A 13,769-nucleotide genomic window follows, 5' to 3' on the forward strand; every position below is an offset into this window, starting at 1 on the left:
CCCACCCACACTATTCTAATTTAATAAAATCTTTCAAATGTACTGCAGATGTTCTCTTTCTGCTAAATTTTCCAACTTCCACTGCATCTTTCACTGCCTGATTTGTACAGTGCCTAGATAATCCATTATAAATAGCTGGTCCTGTGTTCCATCCCTAGCACTCAACATTGGTAGCTGACAACAACTGTGCTTCCAATGTATTTTCTGGTATTTGAAGCAATACTACGCTCGTATCCTCTTAAAGTCAAACACTATCTTTGAACTCATGGGGAAATGACTTGAAGCACTGGCTCCATTTCATGAAAGGATACAGTGGTTTGTGATCAATGTATATGCTGCAGTGTGTCTACAGATATATTTATAGAAACAGTGCACTTGAATCATGATGGCTAAGCCTTCTTTATACAGCTGAGTGTATTTTCTCTACTACTGTCACAATTCTGACAGAATAAACCCTACAGGCTTTTTTAAAATCAGCTTCTGTGTGATGGGTTAACACATCATCATATATGATGTGCTCTTCACGATATGATAATGTGTCACAGATAAGACTCCCTGTTTGTTGACGAATGAAGAAGCACATTGACAGGCTACAGCAATTCTTTGGAATGCACCAACGCCTTCCAGATCCTCTTCACATGAAGCTAGAATGCTTTCAGTGGCCACTTTATCAGGTACACCTGTACACTTGCTTGCTAATGCAAGTATCTAATCGGCCATTAGAGGATGCAGACATAGTCAAAAGTTCAGTTGTTGCTCAGACCAAACATCAGAATGAGGAAGAAATGTGATCTAAGCCACTTTGACTGTGGAATGGTTATTGGTGCCAGATGGGGTGGTTTGAGTATCTCAGAAACTGCTGATCTCCTGGGATTTTCCTGCATGACAGTCTTTAGAGTGGACGGAGAATGGTTTGAAAAACAAATAATATCTAATGAGAGGCAGTTCTGTGGGCAAAAATGCTTTGTTAATGAGAGAGGTCAGAGGAGAATGGAGAGACTTGTTCAAGCTGACGGGAAGGCGACAGTAACTCAGATAACCACGTGTTAAAACAATGGTGTGCAGAAGAGCATCTTTGAATGGACAACACGTCAAACTTTGAAGTGGATGGGCTATAGTAGCAGAAGGCCAGTAAGATACACTCAATGGCCTCTTTGTTAGCTTAGGAGCTCCCTAATAAATAAATCCCAGATATTACAGTTACAATGCAGTTACTTTGATTGTGCAGGAGCAGTGGTGATGCGTCTTACCATCTCTTGAACCTGTTGTATGTCCTTTAGCTCCCACATGTTGTCCCAAGTACAACATTTCAATCTCCAAACAACTGCAGGCACACTTATTTAAATGTCACTTTGTCAGTTCCAGTCTGTTCAATGTTTATTCCAGATCCCAAGGGTGCTTGTATTACATTGGTCCTGCAACCATAATATTTTCCAAGTAGCTTGGGAATGTTCTACAGACACTCTTCCATGGTTCTCCAAAAGGCAACAGGTGCAACAGTAGAGGATTATGTGTGAACAATCCATTGTGTATGATGATAGTCAGTAACTTCTTAAACTGATCTTCTAATTAAATCTGCTGAAATCAACTGAAGAGCTCATTACATATGTATCTTCGGACCTTCCAACCTCCTGAGTACCTTCTCCTTAGTAATAGAGACTACATGATCTTCTGCCCCCCGACACACCCAAATTTCTGGCATGTTGCCGTTTCCACAGTGAAGAGTAATGCAAAGTACTTATTCAGTTCATCTGTAATTTCTTTCTACCCCATTATTGCCTCTGCAGTGTCATTCTCCAGGGATCCAACGTCCACTCTTGCCTCTCTTTTACTCCTTATGTATCTGGAAAAAAACTTCTGGTATCCTCTTTTATATTATTGGCTAGCTTACCTTCATATTTTATCTTTTCTCTTATTTTTGCATTTTTAGTTGCATTCTGTTGATTTTTAAACGTTTCCTGACCCTCTAGTTTCCCGTAAAATTTTGTGATATTATAGCAAAAATATCATGTTGAGTCCCAGACAGATAGATGAACCCCAGTTCCATTTTCTGGAACGTCATCTATCTGTGACCTTCCAGAAACTTCTCTGAAGTTGGAAAATTGGATGGCAAGGTGTGAGGGACATAGCTAGTTACATTAAAGGATAATGAGTTCAAAGGAAGCTTTGCATGCAATGTTCCAAGTGAGGTTGGGGCTCCATTCAATCTGCCTCTCTGTTCTCTCTCTTTCCCTGGACCAATACTTCACATTAAGTATTCAGTCACTAAGTTATGGACCTGCATTACTGCTATTAACATCTATTCTTGCCATAGGATTACTACCTATGAGCTCATACTGAATGCTTGGCCCAGTTAGTGTTGGGGATTTGGATCTTTCAATAGTCTAAGATCAGCTTGGCATAACTTGCTATGATTCCTGCCTCCCAGTTCTGAGGAACTGCTTGACCATGTTATCTCAAATTAGTCTGTCGATATCGGAAAGATAGTAGCAATGTTTTCCACTGTGAAGACTGCTGCAAAATGTATTCAGCGTACCTGTCTTTACTCATTGTGCTATTATTAATTCACGAGCCTAGTTCCCACATTAATGTATCCATAGAAACTTATGCCATTTGTTTTCATGCAAGAAGCAAAATTTCTCTCAAAATTCATTTTCTCCTTTCTTCAGAGCTTTTAGGTCTTCTGTTCTTGAATTCTAATTTTCAATGTAACATTATCCTTTACCTCTGGTGTTAACTGTTGATGGTGCTTCTTTCGCCTGGAAAATCTCTTTCTTTTTGGGATAAACTCTTGCTGAACATTCTAAAGCAGCTGTTTAACTGTTTGCCATTGTTCCTCCACTGAATTGCCTCTTAAGCTTGTTTACCCACTCCACCTTGGAGGACCCCACCCTCATAAACCATTATAAAACAGCTTAGAAATGAGAAAGCAAACAACAGGAATTCTGCAGATGCTGGAAATTCAAGCAACACACATCAAAGTTGCTGGTGAACGCAGCAGGCCAGGCAGCATCTCTAGGAAGAGGTGCAGTCGACGTTTCAGGCCGAGACCCTTCGTCAGGACTAACTGAAGGAACTTCAGATGCTGAAGAGATGCTGCCTGGCCTGCTGCGTTCACCAGCAACTTTGATGTGTGTTGCTAGAAATGAGAAAGTGTCAGCTGGGAGTGGTGTGGGTAACTTCCATCACCACTACTCTGAACTGATCCTACAACCTTCAGACTCATTTTCAAGCACTCTTTGCAATTCATGTTCTTAGTATTAATGATTTTTATTTCCACAATTGTCTTCCTTTGCAAGTTGGTTTTTGTAGCTCATTGATCTAAGTAATAAGGTATTTGAAGTTACAAGGAGTCAATAAGAGAAAACAGGTGTTGAGGCCAAGCATGGATCAGACATAACCTTACTGAATTTAGTTTGAGGAGCCAAGTGGCCTTCCCGTCTCCTTCTTCTTAGGGTCCCATGTTCTTAAAACAGGCCTTTTACAGAAATACCATTCAGCCCTGGCAGTGTTACATAGAAACAAAAGCATTTCTCGTTATTAATTGGATCATCAATCATCCACCAAAAGCTATGCATTTCGTTGGAATGAAAAGCCAGTGTTTGGCAATGGGAAGAATGTTTGTAGTGAAACATGATTTCAACCAAACAGTTTACAGAAAGCTTATTGTGCCTTCCTTTATAAATCATACCTCATGATGTCCACTGCAATTAGACTCTCTGGTTTTGAGAAACACCAAGGATTTTAATCCCTTAGAAGGTGACTTCAGATTCAGAAAGCATATTAAAAATTCATCATGCATGCATGCATAGTTTTGTACATTCCCTTTCCTGGGTATTAGGCTTATAAGATGATGCTTCAGAGTGTACACTCAAGAAAACAAATATTGCTACAAATTGTGGTATATATATATATTTGTAAAAGCAAAAATAAGTAATATGATTGACATAATTAAAGTGCGATATGTGATGCATGAATTAGTGGTAATTAGACTGAATTAAAGGATACATCCATGTACTGTCACCATTGTAATGCAGAAAATTTGGCAGCTAAATTGTGTAAAGCTAACTCCCACAAATACCAAGATGTTATTAAGGGATTCTGCTTTGCATTACTGGTTAAGTGTTAAAACAAGATCCATATCATTAGGGATGACACCTCCCACCTTCTTATTTAAAACATTGTCATTATTTTTTTACATCCATGAACGCTTAGCCTTCAACCCCTGAAAGTTCAGCATAGTTCTCTGGATTTCTGTCTCTGGAATGGAACTTGAATCTGCAACTGTTTGGATGGGGAGCAACAGAAATTTGCTTTGTGTGTCTTTGTGTAATGATGTTACAAGCTAACAGTGTCATGTCCCTGTGAGTGATTTTTGTGTGGCTATGTATCCTGAGACCTGTAATTCATGAATTCAAAGTGAAAGGGGAAGTGAGCAATAGCGGAAAACGTGACCGAGCTGAAATTTAGCTGAACGGCAGAAAAACTGAGCTGAGATGCATATGTGGTTATCTGGGAAAGTGCAGATAGTTCTTTTATTTCCAATAGATCTGTTATCAGCTAAGCATAATTCAGCACTTCATATATTAAATGACACCAAAATCTTTCTATTGGTCCAACTCTAGTTTGTAGATATCAAAGATGGAGTGGGGATAATTTCACTCTGTCCTTCAGCAGGTCTTCAATGATGGTGTCTGTGATATAAGATAAAACCATCAAATACACTTTTAAGCAAAGTGCTGCTTTATGTTAAGTCTTTTCAATTGGATGTATTCCTTTCCAGTAACGTTCCTATGATGAATAGCATTCAAAATCAAAAGGAAATCTGCACTTGCGGAAAACAATTCTGAATAGACAAGCATGAAAAGAGGACTAATTATCTGGGGACCAGTAATTAACTCTACTTCAATTATAATGACATGCAACACATCAATGTCAAGGTTATTTCTTTGGGACAATGGCTTGCTTTCGTATTTTAATCAGGGCTGCTCCCTAATGATTATCATAATTAGCATTTAAAACAACGTGTGGCATTGAGAGACAATTTGTGGAAATCTTGCACGGCAAAACCAGAAATGGTAGTCTTAAAATCTGGGGAACTAGTGCCAGAAGAAGCAGACAATATTTGGCACCTACCCTATAATGAGTTCTCTTAAGTTCCAAACCAGTCTCTTACAGCACACTTGTATGAAGAATGGACATGTAAATCTTTCCAATCAGCTCCTTAGAAACAAGAACTTGCATATCTAGGGCAAAATACGCAGTCTTTTATTTCATTGATCAAGACAAGTATGTTCAGGAGAGGGAAAATTAGCACAATTCTAGAGGGTAATAGAACTAAGTAAAATAAATTCAGTTTTCATCTGTCAGTCCAATAGCAAATTTTTACATATTTGTTCTTTGAATTAATAAATATTAGTACCTATCTGTTGGCCAGTAACAAACTATTGTACAAACACGAGAAAATCTGCAGATGCAGGAAATCCACACAAAATGCTGGAGGAACTCAGCAGGCCAGGTTGCATCTAAGGAAAAGAGTAAGCAGTCAACCTTTCGGGCCGAGACCCTTCATCAGGGCTGGGTCAAAGAGATGAGAAGTCAGAGTAAGAAGCTGGGGGGGGAGGGAAGGAAGGTAATAGGTGAAACTGGGTGAGGGGGAAGGGTGAAGTGAAGAGATGGGTTTAATGAGATATAGGGCTGGAGAAGGGGGAATCTGATAGGAGAGAGTGGAAGACCACGGAAGAAGAGGAAGAGGGAAGAGCACCAGTGGAAAGTAATGGTCAAGTAAGAAGATAAGGTGAGAGAGAGAAATGGGAATGAGGAAATGGTGAGAGGGGTGCAATTACCAGAACAAATTATTGTATACCCTGATGCCAGCAAAATGATGCATACTTTATGAACTTTTGCTAAGTTGTCAATTTCTGGAATGGAGCATGATTGCAAAACAGTTTCAGTCATGATTACGGCTGCTACAGCTCAGCCAAGGCTGATACAATGTAATGTTGTTATAGGATATAAGGCAGCAATATCTATAGCTCCAGTTGGCACTGGCATGATGGGTTTAATTGCTTCCTTCTGTATTCAAATTTTACAACATAATTCTATGCATTTCTGATTTTGAATAAGATGGTGTGGTTATCAGCTTATATCACTCCACCTCATGAATAGTTAACTCAGGAAAACTCGGGATTTGACATTCATCTGTAACATTTCTGAAATGTAAGCTATTTCACAGAAACACACTTCAGCACTGTTTTCTGAAGTTCAGAAAGTACAATTCTGTTTTTTGCCCTTGTCAGGAACCGCTTCCATCCGTCCCACAACCTCTTTGACCTCCTAACATCAGGCAGAAGGTACTGCAGGATAGGAACAAGGACTATTCGGCTGGAGAACAGCTTTTCCCCCCAGGCTGTTGGACTTCTAAACACCCTGCTGCCACCCAGTACACATTCTTCATGATAATGCCTGTTTTATATATTGTTTTATATTTAATTATATGTTGTATTTGCATTTTATGTCAACTTGAATATCTACAGAATTTTTTTTATTATCTGTTGATATTATTGTAGGGTGGAAGAGTGGAAATACATCTCTATCAAAGGAGGTGTAAGGCACTTCTTCCCTCGCTAGCCACAGGTCACCCTTGGGCAAGGTGTTGCATCTGCCTGGACCTCCCCCCCCACCCCCAATCAGAGTCACGTGAAGCCATGAGAGCAGGTGGTGGATGGTCGTATGAGCAGCTGGTGCAGATCACATGTCCTGGACAGGCGATCACTGACGCCAGGCAGACAATCTCTGAAGAGAATTGATAATAGCTGGAGTCAAACATTTTGTAAAGACACTGCCCAGAAGAAGGCAATGGCAAGCCACTTCTGTAGAAAAATTTGTCCAATTACAGTCACGGAAAAACCATGAGCGCCCATGTCATATGAACGAACAAGCGAATATTATTGAGTTAATACTATTTTATGTGCTGTATGTGATATATACACTGTGTCATGCTCCTCGGTACCAGCGAGCATTGTTTCATTTACATTTGTTCGGTTGAATGTCAATGAACTTGAATGTGTACTTGAACTTCATACAGAGGTGTATTATTTTCCAGAACACAGCAAATTTAAATTTGGACTGATTTTAGATTTATGAAGCTTCTTGAATATGGCTGCAGACTGATGGGTGACCATAATTATTCTTTCATAAGGGAGTATAGATGCAATGCAAGGCAAAATCAGTCCTGAGCCAAGCCCCCAGCTCTTTGAGTGATGTTGGAGAGTGGACCTGGGACCTCCTCTACAACTCTGAGGCTCCCACTGGCAGCTTAACCCATGTAAGAGTTGGCAGCCGTCAGCTAGGTTCCAGTACTGGAAGTGGATTTGGCAATGCAAGGATTACATTGTGACAAGGAAACCATGGGAAGGCATCCTCATTCTCAGGGCTGCATAGGAATCCCACATTGTGCAGCCTAACTCCACTTCTCTGTTCATTGGAAGTTAATTCTCTTTGGCATCCCATGTACATTAAGCTCATTATCAACATTCTGTGACTCTTTGGGCATTTTGCTAGGAGAGCTAAATATTTCACATTGAAATTTAGCAACATGACCACTATCTGCAGCAAAAAACACGTAGCCTGCCATAGCCCTGCCAAATGAACATGCTGTTTCAAAGAATGGATGCTATTCAAGCTACTCTCTCTCCCTAAGTTTAGAGAGTTGGGTTCAAACAACTTTATTTACTGAATTATCACTTCCTTCTTCTTCAACTTGGTCACTTCTGCTAGAAGCTGCTGTCAATCAAACAGTTCACAATGCCTTTATTAAATGTATGTGTGTTTCACATCCACCCGCGCCCCCCCCCCCCCCGTTAAATTCGCACCCTGGAGAGGCACACATTGTTCTATAAATGAATCACCTTTATCCTAATCTACTCTAGAGGTAAAGAAAGAATGCATAAACTGGCTCTCTGGCCCACCATGAGCATGCCAACCATCAAATGATGTCTGCTGTACCCGATTTTTAAGCACTTGCCTATAGTTTATGTGTTGGTGGCTCACATGCTTCCAAAATGTTGTGGAAGTCTCTACCTGCAACAACGCCTCAGGAAGAACATTCCAGATTTCAACCAACCTCTGGATGAAAATTATTTTCTCAGATCCTATCTATATCTCCTATCTCTTACTTTCCCTCCTCAGCCTCCTCCTCTATAAGGAAAATCTCCACCCTAGGCAACATCCTGATGAATTTTCTCTGCGCCCTCTTCAATAAGTCATGCCCTGGTATAATGAGCCATCCAAATTGCACATGGTACTCCAGCTGAGAGCAAACCAATATCTTATGTCTCATAACCTCCCTGCTATTATATTCTAAATTCCAATTATAGAAGGTAAATATCCCATATCTTATCTGCCGGTGCTGCCATCTTCAGGGATCTTTGTAGTTATACACCAATGCCCTTCTGTTCTTCAATGCTCTCTAGGGACTTACAATATATTCTCTACAGTATAGCCTAGCCTTATTAGTTTTCCCAAAATGCATCACCTCGCAATCATCATAATTAAATTATATTTACCTTTGCACCTTTGGTGATTCATTTGTGTTGGGCACGTGGCCAAGTGGTTAAGGCACTCGTCTAGTTATCTCAAGGTCGCTAGTTCGAGCCTCAGCTGTGGCAGGGTGTTTGTGCCCTTGAGCAAGTCACTTAATCACACATTGCACTAGTCTGTGTGAGGAGTGGCGCCCCACACAGACTTCCAATCTGCGCCTTGTAAGGCATGAAAATGCTCAACGCAGGCCTCTCATGATGTGAGTCGATGTTCCCCCCTACCTTCGCTCTGCCCACCTGCCAAGCCATCAATATTGACCTGTTCCTTAAGATAACCTTTATTGTCAACAGTACTATCAATTTTCATAATATCTGTGACTTGACTAATCATACCTCATGAATTCACATTCAAATTGGTTATGTATAAAGCAAACATGGTGAATTGCTGCAATGATCCCTGTGGTACACTGCTGGTCACAGGCTTCCTACCAACAAAGGAACATTCCACCATTGCCATCTGTCTCCTGTTACCAAGCCAGTTAGGATCCAATTCGTTAGCTCGCCGTCTGTCCTAAAGACTTTAAACTATTGGAGCATTCCCCAGTGTAGGACCCCATCAGAGCCTTATTGAAATCGGTGTAGACAAGATCAGGATAAGGATCAGGTTTAATATCGCTGGCATATGTCGTGAAATTTGTTAACTTAGCAGCAGCAGTACAATGCAATACATGATAATATATGAAAAAAAGTAAATCAATTCCAGCAAGTATAATAACGGTATGTATATTAAGTAGTTAAACTAAAAATAGTGCAAACACAGGTATAATATTTTAAAAGTGAGATAGTATTCTTGGGTTCAATGTCCATTTAGGAATCAGATGGCAGAGGGGAAGAAGCTACATCAACCTATGCGTTTCCAATACATAAAAAAATTAAATTGGTCAGATAGCATTTCCCCCTTATAAGACCATGGTAACTGTCTTTGATTAATCACTGCTTTTATAAGTGTAGATTAATCCTGTTTCTCTGAATGTTTTTCCATTAACCACCCTACCACTGACATTAGGCTCAGTAGTCTGTAATTGCTGGTTTGTCCCTGCTTCCTTTCTTGAATAAGGTTTTTACATTTGCTATTCTCCAGTCAGCCGGCACCTCTTCTGCTGCCAATGATGAATTACGGAAATATCAATGCCCATGAGCAGTAAAGCCTAAAAAAAGTGATGGATACAGCCCAGTCCAGCACAAGAAAAGCCCTCTCCACCATTGAGCACATCTATAAGGAGTGCTGCCACAAGGAAGCAGCGTCCATCATCCAGGACCCCCACCATCCAGGCCACGCTCTCTTTTCACTGCTGCTGTCGGGAAGGAGGGACAGGAGCCTTGGGTCTCACATCACCAGGAACAGGAACAGTTAGTGTCTTTCATCCATAAGGCTCCTGAACCAGCATGGATAAATTCATTCCCTCAAAACTGAACTGATTCCATAACCAAGAGAAATCCAAGCAACACACACAAAATGCTGCAGGAGCTCAGCAGGCCAAGCAGCATCAATGGAAAAGAGTAAACAGTTGATGTTTCAGACCCTTCATCAGGACCGAATCCATAACCTGTGGATTCATTTTCAAGGACTCTCAACTCATGTCCTCAATATTATCTATTACTTGTTAATTATTGTTTTATATGTGCAGAGTTTATTTTCTTTTGTACATTGGCTGTTTGTCCATCTTTGTGTGTAATTTTTCATGGATTCCATTGTATTTCTTTGTATCTGCTGTGAATGTCCACAAGTAAATGAACTTTGGGGTAGTATATGGTGACATATATGTACTTTGATAACATATGTACTTTGAGCTTTGTCTTTCTTTTTAAATCTTTTTATTGAATAAGTACACAAAAGGTAAGCCATATAGGCACTAATACACTGTTAGAATATAATATATTACAGGAAATATTAATACAGAAAAAAATTAATACAAACAGTGCAATTTAAACATAAAATAACAAGGTAATATAATAGTATACTAATTTTTATATATATCAATAGAAAAAGAAAAAAAAACCCCAAAAAACCCACCGTGCAACTAAACTAAAAAGCAAAGCAAAGCAATGGGCTAACTTGGAAACAGGTAGAGTTAAAGTATTTAAAATCACGTCCTCAAACCCGACCTCCATTAAAAGCAGTTAAAAAAAAAACAAGAAGCGAATATAAATATGGACCGAGAGAAAAAAAATTACATTAAATGAAAATGTTGAATAAAAGATCTCCAGGTCTGATCGAATTTAACTGAAGAAACATAAAGATTACTTCTAATTTTCTCCAAATTTAAACATAATATCGTCTGGGAAAACCAAAAAAACATAGTTGGAGCATTAGTCTCTTTCCAATGTTGTAAAATACATCTTTTCGCCATTAAAGTAAGAAATGCAATCATTCTATGGGCTGAAGGAGAAAGATTACTGGAAATTTTAGGTAATCCAAAGATAGCAGTAATAGGATGAGGAGAGATATCTATATTCAATACCTTTGAGATAATATTAAAAATGTCTCTCCAAAAAGTTTCCAGAGTAGGACAGGACCAAAACATGTGAGTTAAAGAGGCTATCTGCCCCTGACATCTATCACAAAAAGGATTAATATGTACTTTGAGCTTTGAACTTTAAAAATCTCTGTCAAGGCTCCAGCCATCTTCTCCATTGCCTGTTATAGTAGTTTGGGATAATATCTCATCAGGGTCCAGGTATTCATCCATTTTTAATCTTGCTAATACAGCTAATATGCTTTCCTTTTAAGTAATAAATTTTCTAGAATTTCAGCATCCAAATCCCTGATTTCTTCAACTCTTGGTGCTACTCCAAGGAAGTGTCCAAAGCACTCACTCACAAAGCAGCCTGTAACATATTTAGAATTGTTATATGAGACAGATCTGTAGAGCTGCTAAGTACTATCTATAACAATCTCCTGGAGCTTTAATAGGGTGTATGCTTTATTGCTTATTAACAACAACTAACACATGTGCTTACTGCAGTGGATGCTGCCTGACTTGTTGAGTTCCTCCAGCATTTTGTGTACGTTGCTTACAGCAATCTGTTAACAGATTTTGTCAAAAGTTTATGTTTATGTGTCTGGTGTTGAAAGTATTTCTTTATCTGATGAATGTGTGATATCCTATTTCAACTTGCTGCTGACTTCTGTCTCTTGTTCAGTGCTTGGTTCTAAATGTACTTCTGGAACCAATTCATCATCACATAATTCTTCAGTATTTCCCTGTATATCTTGCTGTCCTCATTTAGTCATCATGGACTTGTTTGACCTTTCATTCAGGTCACAAAAGACAGTCTTTTGTCAAAGTCAGAGTAAATTTAATATCAAAGTACGTATATGTCACCATATACTACCTTTAGATTCTTTTTCATGTAGGCATTTACAGGAAAATAAAGAACTATCATAGAATTTGTTAAAATTATACATAAATGTAGTCCGAAAAACAACCAATGTGCAAAAGGAGATAAATTGTGTAAATTATTTATATATTAATGCTGAGAACATGAGTTGAAGAGTCCTTGAATGTGAGTAGGTTGGTTGTGGGATCAGTTCAGAGTTGAAGTAAGTGAAGTTATCCACATCAGTTCAGGAGCTTGATGGTTGTAGGGTAATAACAGTTCTTAAACATGATAGTGTGGGATCTAAGGTTCCTGTACCTCCCTCCTGATGGAACGAGCAAAAAGAGAGCATGGTCTGTTTGGTGGTGGGTCCTCGATAATGGATGCTGTTTTCTTGTGGCAGTGCTCTTGGTGGATGTGCTCAGACATGGGGAGAACTTTGCCTATCATAGACTTGGTTGTAGCCATCACTTTTTGTAGACTTTTCTATTCCAAGGCATTAGTATTTGCATACCAGGCCATAATGCAACCAGTTAAGATATGCTGCACTGTGCACTTATAGAACTTTGTCAAAGTTTTAGGTGAGTATAATCTTACCAATGTTGCACTTCTGTATGCCGTATTTGTTAGTTGGTCTTTAATACTCACTTGTTCTTGTCCTGTCTGAACCTTTAGTTCCCTAGTGAGGTGTAGGATATGAATCATGATTTTTCTTTAATTTCACCTGCTGCCTCTCCCCTAAACTAATCTGAAGGCACTCTGAAAAGAAATTACGTCAACTCTCAGAAATGCTCCTTAACTGTAGCAGTGTACCTGGTGGTTTTATTCTGGATCCTTAACAGTCTGTTCATGTTGACACTAAATCTTCCTAGATCATTATCAATGGCTTGCTGATGTACAAAATTCCAGGCAATAGCCTACATATACACAAAGCTAATGTGTTCTGAATGTAATGTACTTAAGATCCATGCTCTCTATTCCACACTTCTACATCTTTGGTCAGTGGATAGTTCAAGTCTTTTCTTGCGAAATGTGGAAACACTGGATTTCCAAATAGTAACTTGTCTAAAGAATGGAAGCAGTGGAGAGAGAGAAAAAACCTTTCACTATATAACAAGGTGTTCATGCAAAATAAACTAGGACAGACAAAAACAAACATAGTTTCAATCTCACAGGCTACAAGGGTAGAAAAATGTACCAAATCAATTCTCAAATGAGATCCCAGAGAATATATAGTTAGATGCCTTACAAAGTCCTTGCAACTTGAAAAGATAGATAGATAGATATACTTTATTAATCCCGAGGGAAATTGGGTTTCATTACAGCCGCACCAACCAAGAATAGAGCGTAAATATAGCAATACAAAAAACCCCAACAATCAAACAACAAAATGCAAACTATGCCAGATGGAAAATAAGTCCAGGACCAGTCTATTGGCTCAGGGTGTCTGACCCTCCACGGGAGGAGCTGCACGTTCGATGGCCACAGTCAGGAATGACCTCCCGTGCCGCCAAGTGTTGTATCACTGTGGAATGTGGCCGAAGTCCAACAGTAAAAAGTTCAATATCCAGTCTGCAAACACGTTCCTCGAACGTAATATACCCCGGATTGCACCATCTGTTGTTAACCAGATCAGTAAGCACCCAACTCCTTTACGCTTACTGCTCTCAGTGCACTTCCGGTCAGCCGGAACGGTATTACCCACCGAACTCCTCTTCTCCAAAAGTCTCTGTTGTCTCGACCCGGTCCTCTTTCCTCGGCTTTGTGATCCCCCTCTGCATCCTCTGTGTGTTTTCCTCCGGATTTCAACAGGGGTGTCCGCCGCTCTGCTTGCTAAGCGGGCCGGTA

This window comes from Mobula birostris, chromosome 25 (assembly GCF_030028105.1).
Source record: "Mobula birostris isolate sMobBir1 chromosome 25, sMobBir1.hap1, whole genome shotgun sequence".
In the NCBI taxonomy this organism is placed as follows: Eukaryota; Metazoa; Chordata; class Chondrichthyes; order Myliobatiformes; family Myliobatidae; genus Mobula; species Mobula birostris.